Raw genomic sequence first — 24,793 nt, 5'->3', positions numbered from 1 at the left:
CAGGACTTCTTTGTGAGTAAGATCTCTGACATTCTGGGAGAAATCGCTGCAACTATAACCCTCGACTGTCCCAGCCCACCTGGTTATATTGTTCCGCCAGTTCTCACTCCGTTAGCTGAGTTCCCTTTCATTATACAGCAGGAACTGACTAAGATCACGGACCGAGTTAAATCCGGTTCATTGGTGGATCCATGTCCGCCGGAAGTATTCAAGCTAGCCCTTCCGGCCATGGAAGAAGAAGTCTTGCACTTACTGAATACTTCTCTCCATACAGGACAGGTCCCTTTAGCATTTAAGGAGGCTCGATTGATCCCTTTGTTGAAAAAACCTGGCTCGGACACTAAGTGTCTAAAGAACTTTCGTCCCATCTCCCAGTTGCCTTTCCTGGCTAAGGTAATTGAGCAGCATGTGCTGGTATCGCTCTCAAAACATCTTGACAGTAACAACCTGTTAGAGGCCAATCAGGCAGGGTTCCGTGCTAACCATAGCACGGAACTAGTCATGCTATCAATTCTGGATGAATTGAGGAGCCGGGCTGATACTAAAACACCTAGTGCCCTGGTACTATTAGATCTCTCCGCGGCGTTTGACACCGTGTGTCATGAACAACTTCTGTCGCGGTTGAGGTCTTTTGGTATCAGAGGTACAGCCCTGGCATGGCTTGCATCATTCCTGCAGGGCAGGACACAAAGAGTCCAACTGGGGGACCTGCTTTCCACCTCCGCGCCTATTACCTGCGGGGTCCCACAGGGTTCTGCTTTGTCGCCCCTACTCTTTAACATCTATTTGCAGCCTTTGATTGCACTCCTGAACAGGATGGACTGCCTAGTCTATAACTACGCTGATGACACCCAGATTATCATCCGGCTAGAGGAAGGTCCAGGAGCGTCTACCAGGCTACAGGACATACTTAAAGCCACGGTTAATTGGATGTCTAAAAACTCCCTAAAAATTAACCCGGATAAGACGGAAGTGTTGCCCATTTCCATCACGGGCAACCCCTGGAACGAGAGTTTCTGGCCGGTAGAGCTGGGTGCACCACCGAAACCAGCGGTAGCAGTCAAAAGTTTAGGTCTGTACCTGGATGGGAAACTATCCATGGAAAAACAGGTCACGACTGTAGTAGGAACCTGCATTGGTTTAATGCGGCAACTGAGAAAAATATCGGCGCTGCTATCGTTCTCCACCCTGAAACAGGTGGTTTCAGCTACAATCTTGGCCAGACTGGATTATGGAACCTCCCTGTACATAGGGTTACCCCAGCGGCTGCTGGATAAGCTACAGGGGGTTATGAACGATGCGGCCAGGTTGATCTACAAGAAACCTAGGATGACCCACTCATCCCCGCTGATGCAGGAGCTTCATTGGCTCCCAATTCGGCAGAGAGTAGTTTTCAAGGGACTGTGTATAGTGCATAAGACGCTGTACGGGAATGCACCAACATACCTTAAGTCCAGAATTTCCCTCTACACGCCGAGCAGGACTCTACGCTCTTCGGATGCTACTCTCCTATCCCAACCCCGATTTAAACTGGCCACGGTAGGGGGACGTGCTTTCTCTAAAACACTCCCGGCTCTGTGGAATAAATTGACCCCAGATCTTAGGAAGGAACGCAATTTGTTAACTTTTAGGAAAAAGCTAAAAACTGTGTTATTCAAACAAGCATGGAGCAGTCACTAAGCGCACTCTAAGATCAAGTAATATGCTCAGCCCTACTAGTTAATTTGGACAACCAGCGCTTAGAGGCCCCGGTGGCTATAACGCGCTATACAAATCAAATAAATAAAATAAATAAAATTATCGCCGCCTTAGCAGGACTTTTTCCAGCTAAAGCGACGATAATTTTATCGCCCTATTACCTAGCTGTCGCTAACACCAGTTAGCGACAGCTAATAGGAGATAGCGATCATCTTGGGGCCCACTTTGCATGTCAGCGATATTTATCGCTAATGACATGCAAAGTGGGCATGCCAAGATGTTAGCGACTGGAAACAGTCGCTAATTTCGCTATCTCCAATTATCAACAAAGCCTTACTTTTGGAAATATTCGCGCTAAGCGCAAATATCTCCAAAAGTTAACACCTGGCCAGAGCAGTTATTAGCCATGTTATCCAATGGAAGGTGGATAACATGGCTAAGAGCATTGTCACGATAATGCATGAATATCGCTGATTTTTCAGCGATATTCATGCATTTTGCAGCATTTTTACCGCTTTTGAGAAAAACCTTGATAATATCATGGTATCTCAGCGGTAAAAATCGTCGGAGCGCGGCGATACAATTTTAGCCGCTAACCATGCATAGCGATAATTATCGCTATTGCTTGGTAATATGCCCCTATATTCGCTTATTGCACTTTGCGATTTTAAGAGCTACCGGCTATTGAGAATCCAGTCCAACAATGCAGAAAGAGCATCCAGCAGCCCCAGTCACCATATTCACACACACGCTCTCAGTCATCTAAAATGGTGCTTTGTCTCACCTCAGCTCCTTTAAAACAGTTTGACGAGCAGCTTCTAACATGCCTGGCCATCCAAAACGTATTTGTAACCTGAACACATTGTATGCTGCAGCAAAGTACTTTAATGTTCACAGAGTCATACTGGAAAAAAGACACCTGTTTTCAGAGCAGGTCAAGGGTTATTTTCAAAGTCAAAGAGTTAGTGAACCACTGAATGCAGAAAGCTCTGTGAAACCTGATTATTTCAGATTTAAATCTAGTAATATGCCTGAAAGTTAATGCACCACCAGCAGCACAAATAAAAAAAAACGGATGCCCACACACAGCCAGTCCCAGAAGGTTACAGTGTTAGGAATAATTCAGCCACATATCCTTTCAAAGTTGATGATAAAAATATGTATCAGTTTGGTAATAACATGGGATATGTGTTACTTATAGCACCAAAAAGAACTGCCGCCTGCGTCTCATACGAAGGGAGAGTGTGTGGCGCAGCGGCCAGAACCGCCGGACTCAGGAACTGGGAATCCTGGTTTTATTTATTTTATTTATTTATTTATGTAGTTTGTAGAGCGCGCAGCTACCCCCGAGGGGGTGTCCCGGCGCTAGAACCTGAACCTCCGGGTTCGAATCTCGGCGGTGGCTTAACATCTTGTGATTTCAGGGCAAATCACTTACGTGGCTAATGAAACCAAAGAACTTTGGAGGAGTCCTGACTTTGCTGCTGATCTAGGCAGCAGTGTCATCTTAATGATTTTTAGAGCCTACGTTCGTCACTACTTCGTTTTATTACTCAGTACCATTACCTTCGCTCAGCCCTTACTGCTAATTTGTTGGCTCACTCCCATTACTAATCGAGGGTGGGCAATCCCCAGAAGGATGGAGGGCTGAGTAGGGAATAAACATCTGTGTTGTTGAGGCTGTGCTCTGACACCAGCAGCAGGCGTTTAACCCAATCCATTTATACTAACTTAATGGCCCGCCCTCGACTAGTATTGGATGTCTAAATACATATTTTTGTAGCATGGATTTAGGATCCAGGCACACGTGCTACACTGTGATATCTACAGTCACATTGCAAAATAAACACACATTTTATATGTAAAGTCCTTCTCGTTTCGTGTCAAAATATATACATTGTGTATGAAGTATATCCAGTGTTTTTATGATGTGAGCACATCCTCTATGGGGAACATCACATACAACGCATTTTTTACAAAGCACTACCATTACATCGCAACCATTACAACGCATACCATTACAACGCATTGCGCTGGGTGGCGCTCTAGGATAGGGAATATATTTAATTTACTATCCAACACCTTCCCTGCTATCCACGGGGACTGGAGTTGGAATAGTAAATTAAATAATTCACTATCCAGCGCCTAAAAGCATTATGCGTTGTAATGGACTGCGTGGTAAAAACCGCGTTGTAAAGGCATGCGATGTAAAAGCATGCGTTGTAGTGACACCAATCCTCCTCTACAGATGCATAAGCAAGGTTAACATTTCCAGTACAATTATTTGTTCAGGTTTGCGCCTGCTTTGCACTATAAATATTTCGGTAGCTCCTACCTGGATTAAAGAGAGCAATACCCTTGGGGAATGCATATTCTTTTGCACAGAGGTCCAAGCTCTACATTTTGCCCGTGAAACTCTTCATTCTATGAACAACACACCAAGAGGGGCAAGCATTTTATCCTCATTATCAGATTGGTTCAGGAGGATCTGTCTCAACTGGGTGCTGAGGTGTGTAGTGTTAAAATCCACCTTCTCCTGAGCCAGACCCAGGACAAAGAGAGGGGCCCAGCACTGTTGCACCAAGAGCCACTGGTCCCTCAGTTATTTCAAGAAACAAGGGTCCTAAGGATTTAAATATAGCAATAGAATAATAATATAGACTTCAATCAGTACTATATGGTTTCAACACCCAGCCGGGCGTGAGTTTATTTAAGGAATGATGTAAAATCTTGTTGGACCAAGAGGGACCAAAATCAGTGGTGAGATAGGGTACAGTCCTGTACCTATCCCAAAAGATTAGAAAGAACAGAACAAGGTTTAAGATAGAAGAAGGGAGAAGGTTTTTTCAGGCAGGAAACAATTTTTGAGCCAGAGGGTGACTTGCAAATACAATAGAAATTTTTCAACAAATTCACCCTGCAGTGTAAACAATTACAAGTATACATATTATATCATATGTTACACTGCATAGCGCGTCGATGTTTCGATCCCTAAAGGCTCATGATAAACTGGGACCATCATCAGGACAGTTTTACAATTTATACCTGCATTACAAATGCGAAAGCCTTTTTAAAATATTGTGGAACCCAGATTGTTAGGGAATTGGCTTGCGACTTTTAACAGCTATACATGCCTTGAAGCTTATATTGCCGCATGGGGTTGAGGGTGTTTCTACCGACCGAGTAAGTTCAGAGCCGGTGCCAGACCCAGGATGCTAGCGCTACTGGGATGTAGACGCATGCACTCCGAGGGTTTGTGGTTTCAACAGGAAGGGAAATGGTTCCTGCCGATTCGGTAGTCCGATTGCTTGCTACGTGCGAAGTAGCCGTGCAGGGGGAGATAAGCCGGGATACGCCGTGTCGGGGGAAAGGATGGCACCCACGAGACTCCTGGTAGCTGAATCCGAGCCACGGCGGGGTGGGGTGAAGCGCAATGGACTTCTACCCCTTTCCTTGCAGCGCGGCGGACTCGCGCTGCAAGGAAAGGGGTAGAAGTCCATTGCGCTTCACCCCACCCCGCCGTGGCTCGGATTCAGCTACCAGGAGTCTCGTGGGTGCCATCCTTTCCCCCGACACGGCGTATCCCGGCTTATCTCCCCCTGCACGGCTACTTCGCACGTAGCAAGCAATCGGACTACCGAATCGGCAGGAACCATTTCCCTTCCTGTTGAAACCACAAACCCTCGGAGTGCATGCGTCTACATCCCAGTAGCGCTAGCATCCTGGGTCTGGCACCGGCTCTGAACTTACTCGGTCGGTAGAAACACCCTCAACCCCATGCGGCAATATAAGCTTCAAGGCATGTATAGCTGTTAAAAGTCGCAAGCCAATTCCCTAACAATCTGGGTTCCACAATATTTTAAAAAGGCTTTCGCATTTGTAATGCAGGTATAAATTGTAAAACTGTCCTGATGATGGTCCCAGTTTATCATGAGCCTTTAGGGATCGAAACGTCGACGCGCTATGCAGTGTAACATATGATATAATATGTATACTTGTAATTGTTTACACTGCAGGGTGAATTTGTTGAAAAATTTCTATTGTATTTGCAAGTCACCCTCTGGCTCAAAAATTGTTTCCTGCCTGAAAAAACCTTCTCCCTTCTTCTATCTTAAACCTTGTTCTGTTCTTTCTAATCTTTTGGGATAGGTACAGGACTGTACCCTATCTCACCACTGATTTTGGTCCCTCTTGGTCCAACAAGATTTTACATCATTCCTTAAATAAACTCACGCCCGGCTGGGTGTTGAAACCATATAGTACTGATTGAAGTCTATATTATTATTCTATTGCTATATTTAAATCCTTAGGACCCTTGTTTCTTGAAATAAGTTACTTAACCCACGGTCCGAAGGCCTTATTGGGTTCCCTTGTTTTCTTAAAACAACTGGTCCCTCAGTGGCAGCCAGTAAAAAGAAGGCAGGTATTGGATGAAGGCAGAGGTCGTCAGGAGCACTTCGAGGTTCTCCTGCAAGTGAGCTCTGGTTCTGTAAGGAACACTTGACACTTCACATGGCTGGCGCAGCCCTCCCCAAGAAAGCTATGTTTTTTTGGGCTGCAGCAGAGGGAAGGAGGTCGCCATCTTCCTTCTGACTTTTGCTCCGCACTGAGAAATCCAAGCAAGCTACTGTCAGGAGGAGCGGTCTTGCACTGACATTTGCCAATGTTTGCATGCCTCCCATCACAAGCCATGCCGCTTCTCGAGCTGCCCCTGCGCTCTTATCCGTTGTGACGTACTGGCTCTTAGAGTGCATGGAGTGAGCAGCTCAGTACTCCACCCACCCCCCATGCCTAATGAGTCAATCTAGACGCTGCTCCCTTGCTGTTTATGCTAGTAAACTGCATGAGAGCACAAGGAGGATCACTGCCTCGGAGACTTGGGGCTGCAGCTGCAAACCCCAGCTCCTAACATTGTTCAGCCTGGCAAGGTTTTAAGTGTGCATATCGGGCTAGACAGTGCAAGGCACCCATCCAACGCAACATGCGCACTTCACCCAAAGGCCAAGCTGAACCACCTGTCAATCAGTATTCAAGCTACATACCCGACCCCACCCCTCACTCACTCTCAAACTCAAAGGCAAAGTCTTCAATGCTGCTAAATGGAATCAACACATTTGTGGGGTTCCCCAGGATAACAAAAGAAAAAACGGGGGGACAATGCCTTCAGCCCCGATAACGAAATCGCCCCTGATTTAGGACTGAGGTTACTTTTTTGGGAAGACCAGTGGCGGCTGGTTGCATTCAAAAGTGGTGAGCATAAAGGGTATGAGTGGCTGCTGAGAGCAAGCATTTGAAAAAAGTGTAGTTATGACATCAATAAAGAGATTTGATATAATAATGATGTAGGTAGTTGCTAATTCAGTATAAAAAGAAAATTGTGTTTGTGTGTGTCTCCACGTTGTATATCGCTGTAATTTCAGAAAGACTAACTTTGTTCAGAGTTTAATGAAATGACCAGTCTGGTAATTTGTATTTATTTACTGTCTGTTGTAGTGCCTACATGGCACTGTAAACCACCTGAGAGTGCTTGAGGGTTATGGAGAAAGGCAAACAGGTAGACCTTTGTAATAGACGCCATTGGTCGCTAGAATAATGTGCCCAAGCTGTTCTTGTGGCAGGGAGCTTAGGAAACAGCCAAAGAAGAACCCTACTGTAACCCTATAGGCAGTGCTTTAAATGGGCCGGTACTCACCGGTACTGAGTACCGGCACTTCTGAATTTTCTGGCCCACAGTACCAGCACTTTTCTTAGATCAGGGAGAGTACCGGTACCCTCATTGAGAGCATAGCAGGCTCCGGTTAAGTATGTCCTCCAGCTCGGGGCAGATGCTGCTCTGTTTTGTAGGAAATTGCAAGTCACTGAGCCCCTCAATGGCCTTTTGCAGAGTCGCTGCTGGAGATTCTAGCAGTGCTCACTTGAATGGCCCCAAACTGCAGGGGTCTGAGAGGGCTTGCCTTGCCTCAAGTTGTGATCAACAGTGCAGGGTCTAGACAAACCCTGCACTGTTGATCAGGTGCGGAACGGCTATTAACCTTAAAGTGTTAAGCCCCCCCACCCCCTTCCTCCATCAGGCATGTAAAATGGGCTGGGGTTCGCAAACCAAAGAGAGTCTGATCCGGCTATACGTGTTTACCTCATTGTAGGAGACCTCGTCAATCGACTTTAAAAATTAAAAGACACCATTACGTGTCTGTTACCATCTAGCCTGTAAGGCATACTCCATCGTGCAGCATTCTGAGAAGGCAGCCCACACCTCATGATCGTGAGCACCCGGCTGGGTACTCACGTGAGTGCTTTTTTGATTATTTCTCACAATCACAGGAGATCACACGTCCATTCAGGCTGTTCTTACCATTCAGATATCCCTAATACCTACTGTCCTGAAGAAACCCCACATCCAACCAAGGGGTTGAAACGCGTCGACACGAGTACAAAAAGACCGCATATAGCTGGTGTTATCAGACATCCTCGCTATTCTGTATCATTTGGTCCTTTTTTGTACATATGGAAACCGTTTTTTACTAAATCACTGTACATTATTGTTCACTGGTTCCATGATTCACTTGGGGATGCACTGCACAAAAATTTATAATCGTTAAAAATGATATATATTTACATATCAATGTCCTTTCTGTTGCAAATATAAACATTGAATGTATTTTTTTGTGTAGAGGTTCTTTTCCCTCTTTCATTATCCCTCCCCTTACAAATGTATTGCCATTGTGCATTTCTCATTCTATTATTATTTATTGTGTCTACGAGAACCACTGTCTCTTCAGTATAGCACAATTACCCTGGTTCTTAGTAAGTAGGGTTCCCCTGTAATCTTAATCCCCTCCAACACTAATCACTGCCTTGGCATAACAACATGACTGACCTGGGTACTGGCTCCATAGGTGTAAAGTTAGCCCTTCCATTGCTTAATTTGTGCCTTTGGTTTCCGGTGCTCAGCACCAGCACTTATTTTCCAGGGCGGGCACTATGGCTGTCTTTTATACGGGCAGCTGTGATGCAAATAAATCTTAAAAGAGGAATGCACACAGTAGGTTTGCTGAATTTTCCTAAATCATCTTCCGAGCTACTTTCACTTTGACCCTTTTCGTAAAAAGGCTTGCACCCTGCCTGCAGTCTCTAATTGGAGATATTTATTGCTAGGGGCTGGCTCTTGACTCAGCTAGGGCGAGGCAAGCTTGGAAACAGCAAGCCCAGGACGATGAAGGAACGTGACAAACACACGAAAATGTGTACATTACGCTAGCCTGTGTGCTTAGCGCCTAGCAATAAAATATTGCATAGAGGCCTAGGGCTGTGTCTCCCTAGTTAAGCCAGCAGTAGGGAGGAGCCCACAGTTCTTCTCACCCCTCAGACACTGCCTGTGTCATGAGTGCTACAGAAATGTACATAGTGGGTGAGTGTAGGTTGGCGAATACATATCACTGTGCCTTCTTTTCTCAATTACGAATAGTGCCTTAATTTTGGACCTCTTGTTTCCAGCAGTGGTGACCTGCCATTGCATATATCTAATTCCTGGGACAGCCTCGTGGGCACTTTGTTGCCAGAGCAGAGCTGGATGGGACCGCTGAGATGCACTTCACTGTGAATCTGCCAGTGAATGCCTGTTTCTGCCTCCTCCTGTACCGGGCTTTGTTGAACATGCTCTACTATACAGAAAGAGAGATGACTTTCAATAACTAATTATTGTCAACTTAGCTCCAGTAACAAATATTTGTGTGTTTTTTTTACATTTAAAAATCAAGACAAGTCCAGAGAGCCAACGTCTAGGCCCACACTTCCACCACAAAGCCTATCTCCAGTGCTTAATTTGAGCTGGTGTTTGAAGGTGATGCCCAGCTAATTTCAGGGATTGTGTCAGATCGAGAGAGAAAGGTAAAAATGGTTAAAGATGCAAGAAGGTAACAACTGGAAAATAGAGACAAAGGGAAAAAGTGGGAGTGAAAAGTACCGGCAAAACTGAGATAAACAGGGAGAGAGTTTCTGGTGGTAGAATAAACAAATGTCAACCTCACATTCGGCAGCGCTAGAAATGAGGTTCTGAGATAAAACTTTGAGCCCTGGCACTTATTTCTTTACAAATTAAGTACTGACCCTTCCCATAGAGAAATTAACAGCAGGGAACGCTGCAGCACTCCAGGAATCAGCTCCAGGAAAACTGGCAAATGGATTTGGTTGAGGGTAAGTTAAGATGAACATAGAAGGAAGGGGGAGGGATGACTGTATAGAAGTGAAGTGACAGGTGAAGTTAGAATTGCCACTTTTTTCACATAAAAATACCAGATATTTGTTGAGTTCAGAAAATCATGAATGGGCTTTAAAATGGACAAATTTGTGTACAGTCAAAAATCCTGTACATTTCTTGTTAACTTTAATAATCGTTTAAACATACATATTTATATGTCTGTGTGCTTGCCGACCTGTGTGTGCCTATTTTTGTGTGAGAGAAAAGAGAGAGAAAGAGAGAGAGAATCAGGACACTCTCCGGAGATATTTTAAAGGGAATGGTAGAATGCTTTTGTGTTCATCTCGGCTTGTTTCGCTCTCTGTGTGCGTGCACGCTTAAGAATATATAGTATTGTGCCAAACAACAACAAATAACATATGGCATTAAGAAGCAGCAAATATTACAAAACAAGGAAATGTTAACATGTCATCCTGTTTGGCTTTCATTTTGTGTAATGGGTTAACCTGATTTGTTTACATAAACGCATTTCTCATGCGTTTTGATATATGCTACAACTGGTACAGAAGTCATTATGTATCATCCTATCTTGCCCTTAGCCCCGCCCATTTGCCACACCTCTAACTCATTTTAATTAATACCTGCACTTTTTTTCCCATTTAACCCCTTAAGTGCTGCTGACGGCCAATGGTCGTCAGCGGCGCTACCTCCCCAGTGCTGCGCACGACCATTGAACGTCCATTCAGCACTAGTTCTAATGGACAGCGCAGCACTGGGGAGGAATGTGTAATATAGGTGTGCGGGTGGCAGAACTTTAGAGTGAGGTGACTGCCAGTAAAATAGGGATAAAGAAAATGTCTGCATAAAGTCCATCTTCATCTGTAGTGTGAACCCCTCAATCGTCTGTCTCCCAAAACGCTCCCATCCTGCAGATCACCTTTTGCTATGTGCTCCATCATGGGCTTTTGCCATGAGTCAATGTCCAGCTCTGCCTGCAGCACTCTCTGGTCACATCCCGTTGCGGCCGTTTGACCTGACAACGATGGGTCTTTATTCACTTCCAGGTGCCCATGCGTGGAGCTCAAACCCTGAGAAGGGGACTAATAGGAAATGATTCAGATGCTTTGTCTTCAAATGTTTGTATTTATTAAGTAGAAAAAGTAGCGGTCGGCAATGTGATGCAGTGCGCGCAACGAAATTCGTTTTATGTATTTAAATGTTTACTTACCTGTAAAACTCCGTAATCCATACATTATTTCCCCCCACCCTGCCCCTCCTCCTGCCCACGTCACCGCCCTATAGAAACACCTACTGCCGACCGCTACTGAGTAGAAATTATTTCCGCCGCCGGTGTGGCCTGCAATTATTTAACTGCCATGTTGATATAGAGGGAAACGCACAATGTGCAGGGGCTTGTTTATTTTCACTTTATAGACTGCTACTATGCCACAGCTCGCATATACAAAGACTCTCCTCATAAATCCGCACACACATCTAGACTTCCGAAAACGTACTGCCACTAACTACTCCAGGCGAATCAAGTAAACACAATCATCAGCAGCATCACGAACAACAGTGTATTGCCACTTAAATACCATTCCGGTAATAGGCTACAAAAAATAATGGGCAAAAATTGACCTACAAGCCAATTTCGTGACCTTTCCAATCAGAAATAAACACCCACGCAGCAATTACTAAAGAAAAAAGTTAAGATTGAAGCATGTGCAAAGTAAACAAAACAACATTCATCATAAATAAAACAACAGAAGCTGAATATTTGCAAACAGGTTATTCTTGTTAAATAGCAATATCAAAAAATTCATAAAAGAAACACCTGCAGCACCACGACCACAGCACGATAATGCACACACCTCACCATCAAGAAGGTGTCCCTTAGGTTAAGACTCGTGTAATATCCAGAAGGGATGCAAACCCCATCCATGAGCATCTAGATGAATTGTAGCGCCAAGAGGGGCTCAAAACGATTGTCTGGGCTTCGTGGGCTTGGATGTGAAAGATAATAAAACCCAGGTATAGGATCTGTGTCTCACACATGAGTCACACTTTCATATACACCCTACACTGCATGCTTCAAGCACTAGTGACTCCGTGTTTCCATCCGACCAGTGACAACAGCTATTCAATGGTGAAATTGGTGATGATGCCCTACAACCAGCAGGGGGAGACATAACCTTGAAAAATTCTGCACACAATGAAGCATCGGGAGCGCCGTTGGGACATTCAAACAATAAATCGAGAGCTTATATTATGAGCTCTACAGGACCCAACTAGTGTGATAATATTAAGCCAGAGGTACAATATTTGCCGAAAAAAGCTGCACTTTGGTAGCCGCTTACACGTTGTGGGGGTGTATTTATTTCATTTAAATTATTGTGTGTGATAAATATGCATGTTCCCAGCAGTTGCCAATCAAGGAACAATCTAGACCATAATCCTCGGACTTTAAGTAGGACTCTCTGTTGCACTTTAGTTGTGAACATTTTTTCCGCTTAGAAGTCATGACTAAAAGGTCACTACATAGATTATTATTGTGTATGTTCAACCACACCTCAGCTATTGTTCTTTCATTCAGTTTCTAATCAAAATAATAATGCATAGCCACAAAACATTATATACATATGCGGACTGTACCCAGCCCCTATCAAGGGTACACACAACATCTTCACGTAAATTTAGTACATTCAATTAATCATTTACAATCTCTGTGAGGTCATTTGATATAATCCAGATAGTTTCCTGCATACATTTGCATACACATGTGTACATATATTTATATGAATATGTACACGGCGGCATGGAACATTTCACTGCTGTCTTCCAGAAACGGGCTTGGGCTCCTTTTAATTGTAAATTCTCCAAGCTTCAGAGTAGGTAAAGAGAGATCGAAGTACAAGCAGTGATGCACCTCTAAGGGAAGAGAAGAATACACTTACAAGGGTCTGATGCCACTGGCCAAGTTTCTGGGGACCCACGGAGAGCCGATGCAGATGAATGATCACTTTGTGCGGTTGTCAACTTCAGATCAGGTCAGGGTGGGGAAGCATGTAGGTGAAGTCGACAGGCACCTGTGACGCAGGAGCGAAAATGGAGCAGAAAATGGATGAAGGCGTATGAGGTCCACATGATCCTGCCAGTAACAGCAGTAGCTGGAAGCAGACACCTTGAGCCGGCTCAGTGTGTTTTCAAACGTTCTATGCAGACTCTATTTGTCAGCTTTCCACCGGCCTGTAGCCTCTACCCCACCCTTTCCCAACTTGTCAAAGAGTGTGACTCATATCCATGTCATGAGTTGGTAATGGGTGGGGTGACCATCCTCTTCACTCCTTGACTGATGTGAAGCCCCTGGCTACAGGGCTTCAGCCTGTAGCGCCCAGGGGCTAACTTTACATCCATATCATTAAGGGGTGGAGACTGTCCCTTAAGGCTATGTGTTTGCCGAGCTGATGACCTTACAGGTCTCAGGGCTGTGAGCTCATCAGTCCTGCAAATACTGTAGATGGAGGGCCCACCCATAAAAAGTAGAATGCAACAACTTCACTGCTAGTGCCACTTGACACTCGTCGTCATCAGTCATGGGCACAACAGCATTGCTCCAAGAGGTGTGTGTACATATATTTTTAAACAGATGATTAAAAGAGTGTATTTTCACTTTTACAATGGCTGATAAGGGGGCGGAGCCACTATGCCCTCACGGAGAATCCACCGCTGTTGGAGACCTGATGATGCCCCTGTTAATTGCATGCGTGTTTCCTATCTTCCTTTGTCAATGTGCCTGGAGAGATTGCTGTCCTTGTGCGGGCTATCAAAAAGATATTCTGTGGACCGAAGAAAAGGAAGAGGTTAGTTTGTTTTTCCTTCCTAAAATATATTATAATGTTTCTTTCTAACTCTTCTCTAAAAAGCTTAGTACCTGGAAACACCAATCCGGGAACAGTAGACAGAAGTGAAATATCAATATGCCAATCCTGTAGATGTAAATGTAGTTTTCGATGAGCAACAATGGATGGCCTTTTGGTTGAACCTCTGGCTTTTACATCATCAAACGACCTGTCAGAGAGGAACTCTACCTTACATTTCACTGTTCTCAATAGATATCAGCACTCTGTCCAAACTCTTCTGCTATCAAGAACTGCTTTGACTCCAAGAGTAGGGATGGAGCTGAAAAGATGGTTTAAACCCCAATAAATAAGGCTAGTGTGTTTGTGTATGTGAGCAGAGTTTTCTTTGCTCAGGATCAGTTGGAACTGCATTCTTTGCCATTAATGATCTTTCCATCCTGCTTGAAACTAAGGAAGCAATCCACAAAAGAGTCCAGAATTTGATTAAAACGTACTATAAATTCAGCACATTGATCGCTGTATTGATACACTGAGTAAGACAGCCTGCATTAACCCAATTGGGGCTTTGCTAAAACTATTGCAGAACATATCTAGTAATCATGGCAGATACATAGGACATAGAGAGCCCATTTTGTGTCTAATACTGTCCAGTAATGTATTGAGAGTCTCTTTCCCTATCTGCTTATCCTTCGAGTAATATGTTCAGACTCAGCGTGCCCTCTCTGCTTTTTCCACAGATCCTAGTGACAAAGATGGTAGGGAGGAACTTTCTTCCTGGCGCACAATTTTCCTTTTGATATTAGTGAATCTACATCCCCTTGAGCAATCAGTTTTTTTGTCCTCGGATAAGGTTCACCCTTAGTCTCACCTACCCCCTAACAAAGTCTGCATTTGTGCTTTTGAGGCAAAGAGGAAGAGTGTGACCTGAAAGTAGTGGATGACTCTTCATACATACTTTTATTAGTAGTCTGACATTTCCAAATAACCTTCAGAAACAGATTGCTACCCAAAATGACAGTAGGTCATCTATCTGTTGTGCCTTACAGAACCTCCATTACAATATCAGAAATTGAGTCCATCTCTCCCTCTGCTTAAGCCTCCTTGTACTCATGGCCGTGGGTCATCCTGAGGTTCACCAAGAAAGGGGACATGAATGAAGCAACTTTGTAAATGAATGACCTCGCTCAATGTAATTATTGGTACAATGTTTCCAATTCTGGGCTTTTCCCAAACAAATAATAGAAGTATTAGTATATATTACATCCTCAAAGAAAACTCACCCGACAGGTGCCTTGGTTCCAAGGAGATTGTGCACATGGCATGCAGGAAGGATTCCACAACTTCTACCCATGCAGCGCGCTGGCAAGCTTTCTGCCTCGGTAACCCTGAAGGGTTCTGGTTGGCCTGGATTTCTCTGCGTGCAATCTAGGGTGTGGTGCTGTGAATTATGGTGATATGGTGCATTAGAGATGCCAGGGGAATCAAAGACAGGATGTCACACACTTCACCTCCTTTCTTGTGCTGCAAGATAATGACAAATATTTTCTATTACTGTATGATTAGGATTATATTATTTCTTAACCAAGATGTTTATCATGCAATTTTGTGTTCCCACAGCATCCATGTTCAAGATTCAACCATTTTCCTGTGAAATCCTTTCCTATTTTACAAGTGAGCTTCGATTTCTCTAGGATCTTTTGCAACACTTTCCATTCCCTTATTGTTTATTCTGTTTGTTCCTTCCTCAGAGACTTTTCTCCTGATTTTTTGTCTTTCTGTCTGCAGCTGTTATTCCCTCTTGGATTCTTCAGCATGGAAGATTGTGCAAGACTCTCTCTTCTGTTTGTAGGTTGTAGTGGAGTTTTGCTTCCAAACTCTTGTTTTTCATCTTCGATCAAGATTCTTTCTTCCCTTTGTGGGGTTTTAGTCGATAAAAACGTGGCAACTTTCACACGTTTGTTAATGGATTGCCACACTGTGGCTACTGGGAGATTTTGTTCTTTCTTTTGGAGTTCATGAAATAAATGAGAGGGCCTCATGGTGTCTATTTCTTGACAGTATATCTAGTCCCACAGAATTAAATAAAGGTTACCATACCCAAAATGCACTTTTTGTTACATTAAATACTAGGACTGGAAATACTGTTTCCTTGGAATGGAGCTACCACCCTAAAGAAAAATGATTCTACTTGGGAACAACAGCAGCTTTCATATTATTCATGTTGGTCGACATTTTTGCCCTGCATTGTAGAATTTTTCCTAAACCTTTTCTGTCTCAGAGGTGGGATGCTCTTCAATACGAAGAGATACGTGGAGGTAAACTGTGTTCCTGGAAATATAGAACTTTTTTGATTTCCAGAAGTAGTGCATAGAACATTTGCAAATCCCAAATAATTTGGATCTTTGTCCTTCGTGTAGAAAATCTTGCAATGAGATCTCGCTGCTAAACCTCAGCATGTCTATATCCAAACTGCGATAATTAATTTGGTGGGAACACGGCTCATAGGGCATCTTTTTAAGTGTGAAAGGCAGATGTTTGACCACCAGCATGACCCCAGACATTTATTCCTATAGCTGAGGTTAGTAAAAAAAAAAAGCGGCATCGTTTCACATGGTGAAAATGTACTTGCGTGTTTACAATTCTACTCTAGAAAAAAATCGATTTCTCTAAAATTGATGATGAATATAAAATCCCGTTAAAGGTGGCCATTTTCTCAGCATTCTCCTCTTGAAATTACTATATCCCACTTTGCACTTATTTATTTTATTGTTTATTTCTCTGCGCAAGAGTGAGAACTGATCTATTGCTACATTTTAATCTACTATTCCAATTTTCGAAGACTCCTGGGTAAATGGTCTCCGTTTTTGCGTCTCCAATAACAATCAACATGCAATCAAAGGTGCATTTATAATGGCGCTGGTTTGCAGCAGTTCCAAAGGTCAGAGCTGATGCTTCAAGGAGTGAGCTGATTGGGTTCTCCTGGGATGTGTCTTAATTGGAAACACGCCGTGAAAACCACTGATAGAGAAATGTTCCACTGTTTTGATCGTGGGTGTTTTATTTCGTGTTTGCTAAGTTTCTTATTTACTATTCTAACAAGATCAATTGAAGTTCATATGACAATAAAGTTCGATCATTACTCAATTCTGGGTTTGTTTTCTCTGATAAAGAGTTGTTTAGACAAAGGCATCTAAAAAAAAATGCCAAGTTGAAAAGAGCACTTTTAAGAAAGGCGTACGACCGAGCAGCGACATATGTTGAAACTCTGTCAGCCAAATGAAAGTTTCAACATATCCACCATCGTAATTTTGTTAATTAAATGCCTGATGATCCGTTCCTTCCGCAACACGTCACAAAAACAGCATCTCGGCAGCTCTTAGCGTGGAGGATGGATCATCTGGTGAGAACCCTTCTGCTGTTACTGGGTGGCAGAGAAAACCTGGATTTAGGATGGGAAGACGTGTTAGGCGAATACCAAGGTGGTCAAAGGAGAAAATATTCTGGGACACTCCGTCCTCCCTATTCCCCTAATTTGTCCTCATCCCTGTGGCCACGTGCCTGAAATGTAGAGATGGAGGCAAGGTTCTTCCAGTAGTTCTTTATTTTAGAATTAAGGTAAGAACAGGTGGTGCCAGGAACACAGCTGCACAGCAAACCAGTCAGGCTACAACTGACTTTCACAGTAAGAACACGCACGATGTATAAGCATTCCAAAGGTGAGCTCGCACCTAACACGAGTCTTAAAGAAATACACAATAAAATAATAAAAGTACAACATAACACACCCCCCCCCCCTCACAAAGAAACCAGGAGAACACAAGAGAAGGAAAGGAAGAAAGGACGGGAAAGGAAACAGGAGAAAAAAAAACCCAAAGGAACCTACCTAACATAATCCTTAAGCCAACTAGGCAAAACTCTTATCCTCTTTGAACCTTCCACACTTGACAAAAAAGGAACAGAAACTGCGTCAGGACACATGGAAGAAGAACTCTCATTTCCACCCTTGAACCCTACGACTTCCTGACCAGGTGAACACACACTACGACCTGGATCATGCGAAGGCCCACCAGCCTGACAATCAGGAACACCAACCACAACTTCCCCCTCCCTTAAATGAGGAAGTGAACTCCCAGGCGCTAGCTGAGATTGCAACTCACTGTTATCAAAATAGTCTTCAACCCAATCAAAATCTCCTGATTTCCTCCTCACAGGTGGCTCCTCATCATGATCTTGACAAATGTCAAAAGCAACATCCTTAAGGTTCCAAACCTTACCATCACTTAGTCTGACTGAGTTCCTAAGAACATCAACAACTCTTTTAGGTGAGTCGAATTTATTCTCGCCTTTCAAAACCTTGAAAGGTTTCTTGATCCTTACTCAATCTCCAACATTTACAACAACATCCTTTGCACCATGTTGTTTATCAAAGTACGCTTTACTTCTGTAATGAACCAACTCCAAATTCTTTTTCACCTCCACAGGTGACCATTCCTGAACACTATCTTTGAATAGCCAACCTGGGTTAAATTTACATCTGGGTAATCTACCTCTCATCATTACAAAAGGGGACATACCTGTGAGAGAGCGTAATTTGAATAAAAAATATGTATGAACCATATTTACAAGCATATGACGCAAACGTAAAATCTATAACGTGAAGTTAACACTTGTAGCGTAAAGTTAGCCGATGTAACATGAATAATAGGAAATGTATTCTGTATTCACTTTAGAATGTATTAGGATTTAGAAGGCCCGTATACATAGTGGGCTAATGTAGTAATGTGTAGAAATGCTTACGAACAGAAGAACGTGCAAACAGAATCCATGTACGTGTAATTATCAAACGGAGAAAGAAGACGACGAAAACGTAAAGCGAAGAAATGTGTAGAATATGTATAACACGGTGTAAGCACGAGAATATAACTTTGTATTCTATGTAAAATGTATTCACTTATAATCATTGCTTTGCTAAATGCGATTATATATAGAAATGTGTGTTAAAGGTTATAATGTGTAGAAGAGTTTGTAGGAATGTTAGAGAAGGTTTAGGTCATGTGTGATTTTAACCTGACTGACCAAGGGTTCGCAGGAGTGTAGTCCGCTGTATGTAATTTAGTGGGCTCACAGGAGTCGTGAATAGCTTGATCTGAATGTGCGAGCCGAGAGTCAAAAGGTCTTGTTAGATTTAAGGTGACAATGTTGGACGAAGTTTATGGCCTGAACGTGATAGGAGACACTTGGAATTTGAGTCTTGTTTTGAAATGACCATTCACAGGACCAAAGAAGGTTACGAATACAGTCGTAAAGAGTAGAGTTCTGCTGAGGTGATAGACTTTTGCTCTGAAAGTGTCAAATGGAATGTCAATGAAGTCACCAGCAAGAAGACGAAGATGGCGCCGGAGAAGAGGGGTCAACTTAACGGGCGAAGAGATGAAGTAATGGAAAAACCCAAGATGTGTAAATGTACACGTGGTGGGCGTCACGGGGCGTTCCACCCATACTATGATTGTGTATTTAGGGACAGCACCCTGGGGAGGAGAAGTTAGGAGCGAGCACTGAGAGAGATCAGAGCGCAAGAGAGCAGTAGGCCGAGGACCCTTAGAGAGCGGATGGGTAGGCAGAGAGGGTACTGCTTCTCGATATAAGTTACCATTAGAGGCTAAGAGAGTTTGAACTTCTTTGGAAGTCAAACTGCTGACACCTTTTAGGTAAGGAACTTGCGAAGTAGGGATGTCACCTAGCATAGAGTAGGGACAGATTTAACTTGTTTATTCTCTCTCTGTAGATGACGCAACAGAACTACATTGTGTCTATGCTTTAATCTGTAAATTCTGGAAATTGATATTGATCGTATACTTGTTGATTTTATCCTGAGAGGATTGTAAATGCCCATAACTCTGATTTTATATAAAATCTTAAAACTTCATCAGTTGTAAGTGGTTCTTCAGAGTTGTGTCCGTTATTGGGGTTGATTTGACCTATGCGGGGTTTGTCTTTTACTCAATGACAGAAAACAATCGATCCAAATTTGACGAATGAGATAGGTATCAAAGTGATCAAAAAAGGGTATCAAAATCTCATTCCCAGCAGTTGGTAGCAGAGGATGGTTTTCTTCTTGAGGAAGACAACCTAGGTCAGGTCTAGATTACCCCAAGGTCCCTAGTCATCGACGACCAGAAGAAGAATCCCTGCCGAAGACGGTGCTGACGGTGCGTCGAGAGAAAAGCAGCAGAGTCGGTCGAGAGTGAGTATAAGGGTCATGCGTTGTAAGATTGCGGTGTTTTTGTTGTACTTGTGTTGTAATGTCAAGCGGAGTTGAATGCCTGTAGTGTGATTGAGGGAAGGTTGTGAGCGCGCGCAACCGGATAAAATCTTAAGTTCAAGGAGAGCTTGAGTGGTTCGGGTGTATCGAACACCCAGAGTAATTGTTCACCATTGTAAAGGGGGTCATGAGGTACCATTGATCGCCCGTCGGACCGATGATAGGGGGAGCGTAAGAGTGAGTGTATGAGTAACGGACGCTGGTCGTACGTTTACTGTGTGTAAGTAACCTATCAGTTAAGGCGATCGTCTGACCGTGAGAGGAAAGACGGTTCGTCAGTTGAGGTGACAATTACAGTCAGACTGTGGCCGTACAGTCATAGAAAAGTGATCGCTTGGACGGAAGTAGTCATTTTTTCGGCGTATGAATGAGACGCATGCAAGACCGCGAAACGAGTTGAGAAAGGGGAACTGCTGCAGAGGGGACGAGTGACGTCAGCGTAGAGCCACGCTGAGATTGGTCGGTCAGTGTAGAACCGCGCTGGGATAGGCTGATCAGCGAGAGCCGCGTAGGGATTGGTTGTTTGTCATCGGGACGTAAATAAGGAAGAGGAATAAGAGAAAATCGTAGGTTATCAAAAATGAAGTGCTTTAAGCGTTTAAGGGCGATCTTTAAGAGAGATAGAAGAAATTTGTATGCAGGAGAAGAAGCTCCACCAGAAGGCACACCAGCTTATCATATGGCAGTAAATGTAGGCTTACACTCGATACTATGGATCTCCGAGTGGAATAAGCTGACAGAAGGGAATAAGGAACTGACGTTTCCGAGATACGGAACGTTTAAGCTAGAAGTATTGAACCAACTGAAAGCAGTAATGCTCGCAACGAGACCTCTACCGAGGCCAACACAGTTCGAAGCCCTTAGTGCATGGTTTAGAGCAGCACACGAAAAGAGCTTAAAGAGGCTCCAAGAAAGAGTGAGACGATCAGTAAAGGCAGTGCAGGATGCTAAATGGGACGATGAAGCTAACAAGTGGAGGGTGCAAAAGATAGAAGCAGACAAACTGTTCACCATGATAGAGACTACGGGAGAAAAGAAACCTCTAGAAGAAGATGAGGATAGCGAGCCAGATGAGGATCTGATAGAGAGGCTATTAACAGATAGACCACCTCCGTACAACAGCGAAGCCGAAAGTCCCGTACTACAGCAAGGGGACGGAGCTAGATGGGGAGAATATAAATTGCTCCCAGTAACAGAGTGGGATCATAGGAAAGGTGACGAAGTACCTCAAGCAAGTCCTGAACAGAGAGTAGTAGGAAGATTCGTGGTCCAGAAGGTACCAGAAACGCAGCATGTAAGGTCGTATCAATTGCCAGATGCTCTACAAGTACCTGTTACCATAGGTCCTATAGTATCAATCTACAACCCGGAGGGAGTCCAGCAGGAGGAACAGGCACAATGGGACAGGGAAAGGGCAGAGATGGAGAATAGGAATAGGACGATCAATTCCCAAAGGCAGTCGCTAGGACCAATGAGTCGGAGTACCCCATTAGATTCAGCAACGGGTCCCTGGATAGAACAAGGGGGTCAAAGAGGACAGATGGATTTGAGGGGACCGAAACCGACATCCTATAAGGAATTAAGGGAATATTTGAGAGAATGGGATGCTGCCGAAGAGACTCAGAATAAAAAGTTAGAAACAGAAGCAGAGTGGAGAGATCAGGATAACAGGATTCTCTCGCACTGTGGTGCTGGCGAAAGCAGCCCGGAGTGGGAGAGAGGGAGTCAAGGAAGCAAGGGAGATACTTGCCATACCACTAGTGGCAGTAGGCAAGTGTGCGACGACAGGAGCACAGGGTGTGGGGGAGTGCCTCGTGTTATCCTTAGTGAGTGTGAGAAGTTGGCCTGGTATATAATGCTCACTAATTCTTAGTGATCACTTTGTACCATGCCAAGCAACCCTTATGATGATGGTTGTAATTCAACCTTGTAGACCAGTTATCCTAGTGGTAACGTGGACAAAGCAGTCTTAGGCTAAACTCTGAAAGGCATGTGAAGCCAGCTGTTATACCATACACAACCCCCTTGAATACCAAATGAAAGGGACACCACACAGATATATATTGAAAATATATATTGATTTATTAACTATAAAATCCCCTGGACTCTTTATGAGCACAGAAGCACAAGCGTTAAATCACAAGACAGTTTAAAATACACAAAAGTTGCACAATATGGATGAGCCCTAGGGGCCACCTAAACCATATACTAAGAAAGTGGTATAAGAGATACCAATAGGAAAGTGAAGAGGCCTAGGGCCTTGGGAATCGCTGGAGCTATTCGAGACTGGCAATGACTAAGTCGGGAAAGGCCCACGGGACTCGGGTGCAGTGTTCAAAGTGCACGCACTTTTCAAAACAAAGTCTATGGTGTGTAAAAAGTACAAAGTTAGTTTAAGGGCACTTCCGCTGAACCTAGAGGAACAAAACTTAAGACACAGACCCTAGAGGTGTGTACCAGTGTAGGGACACCGGCTTTGCAATGTTACCTCACCCACAGGAAGTGGGTGCACAGGGTCGAAGTGGCGTTGGGTTTTGACACGCAGGTTCTTGGCGCTTGAAGCTGAAGATGCTGCAGGCGATGTGAAGGAGAAGTGTCCGGTGGATCCAAGGGTGGATCTGAAGTGGTGAAGACCTGAAAGCAGAGGGGACAATGTTCAAAGTCACTGACCAGTGACCACCGTGGAACCAGATTGGAACCAGGCAAAGTCGGGTGCAAACAGGTGATGAGGTGTTGCTTCTCTCTGCAGCCACGTGGACACGAAGAGGTCAAGGACGTCCAGGAGTCGATCACGAGCTGTCCCTTGAAGGCTCTAGCTGATGGCGGTGTCGGCAACTCGATTGAAGCAAACAAGCCTTGGCTAATGCAAGCCAGGGGGAAAGTGAAAAAGGCTTATTACTCGGACCAGCAAGGTCAGAGCGGGTACTCCTTTCTACAGGAGCGAGGGCAGGTCTGGAGCAACCAGACCCACAGTGTAAATTGTAGGTTTAGTCGCCAAGATGGCCGCTGACCACGTAACAGGCGGCCGGGATGGCGAGTCGAGTGGCACAAAGCAAAAGGGCCCCACGCAGATCGTGGAGATGCTGGAGGGCTGATCTTTGGTGCAAATGCTGCTCGGTTGTGGGGATTCTCAAACCCCAAAGCAAAGAGTCGAGGGTGCCTCGGGTGCTGCGCAGTCAGCGTCTCGGGGGTCTTTCAAGATGGCCGCTCCCACGTCTCTCGGTGCCTCCACGGGTCCCTTCTTTGCAGGGACTGTGGATCGGGCTGTGAGAAGTCTGAGAAGCTGGGTCTTGTCAGGCTCTGGGCTCGGGCTCCGGCGGGAGGCGGCGGCAAAGCAGACGTCGAGGTGCTGGGTGGTGCCTGTGTTCACAGGGTGGCCCTTCCTAAGCCACAAGGGAGATGCTCTTCAGTTTTCTATTCATCAGAAAGTCGAAGTCCAGTCGTCTTCTTAGTTTAAAGTTGATTTCAGGATGATCTGCTGTGCAATGGCACTGCTCCCTCCCTTATTCCCATCTGAGGGGTGGATCTCCTGCTAGGTCCCTCCCCTATGGGTGGGACCAGGAAGGGGGGTGGTTACACCCCCTCTCCTTTGTCCAGCTCCTCACCAGGACTGGAGCTGGAAAGCCCCAGAACCGGTTTGGGCTGGCTTATGCACAGGGACACCTTGTGTGCCCCAGGCATGTCTCAATCTATTCAGCCCTGTCCTACCCAATACACAAAACCCTGTCTGGGGTGGTGCTCGCACCTCCCCAGGCAGGAAACCCTTTGTCCAGGCCCTCCTCGCTGGAAGGACTCCCAGCAGCAGGAGGTCAGACATGTGTCTGTGGTGGCAGCATCCATTTTGTGATGCTGAGGCTCTGTTTAACTTTAACCAGGGTTAAGGCTACACACATGTCGTGTCCCTCTAGAAGGGTGGAATGCTATCCCCGTCGCCAGAACTGGCGAGGGGATAGTATTCCAATTCGTATGACACCTTACTCGACATGTTTTGATAAAGCCAAACCAAAGATAGCATATAACTGCGAGGATTATAATGCACTTAAGAGTATATGGTATGGCAATATCCCGGAACAGCTTAGGGAGTGGTTCCCGACAGCTGCAGAAAGGCTCAGCTCATGCTAGAGCACCATCTCACATATTTCCAAGCACTCTGCCTCCAGGATTGATGAGGCCTTCCATAGGAGTGGCTGATAGGAACATATGTGTCCAGTTTAGGGTTAGGCACAGGCATACTGTACCTAAGTAAGAGGTGATTACACCAACTTACCCCAGCTGAGTGATCAGCCAGTTGTGTCAAATATGGAGGCCAGGCCAGGGGTGGCACAACACATGCTGCAGCCCCTGGTAGGCCTTGGCTACACCTATGCCCTGGGTACCTATGGTACACTGTTACAGGGGCCTATAAGGTGAACCAATTCCAATTGTGTTATGCACCTAAGGTACATGGAGTCCATTTTAAGGAGAGAGCAATGAGCCGGGGGTCCTGAATAGCAGGAACCCAGGCCAACTAAGTCAAAAACCAGCTAAACACCAGGCAAAAAGTTTGGGGGTAACCATAGTCAGATATCCACCTTCCTACATAACCCCCCCGAAACGAAAGGAGATAAGGCTATCCTTGACCAGGTAAGCCTATATTGCCTAAGTGGCCATATAAGGAAGTACCAGCTCTGGCTTGGTAACCCCCTGTCTCATGGTCCACTAAGCAATCCCTCACCC

General features: G+C 44.7%; 1 pseudogene; it reads right to left on the bottom strand.

The window, feature by feature from the left end:
- Positions 1 to 6,390, bottom strand: part of LOC147728765 (nuclear receptor subfamily 2 group E member 1-like) — a 32,652-nt pseudogene extending 26,262 nt beyond the window's left edge.
- Between the last annotated feature and the right edge of the window lie 18,403 nt (positions 6,391 to 24,793).

This window comes from Lissotriton vulgaris, chromosome 3_1 (assembly GCF_964263255.1).
Source record: "Lissotriton vulgaris chromosome 3_1, aLisVul1.2, whole genome shotgun sequence".
NCBI lineage: Eukaryota > Metazoa > Chordata > Amphibia > Caudata > Salamandridae > Lissotriton > Lissotriton vulgaris.
The sequence above is the reverse complement of the archived record's forward strand: the minus strand, read 5'-3'. Positions and strand labels throughout refer to the sequence as shown.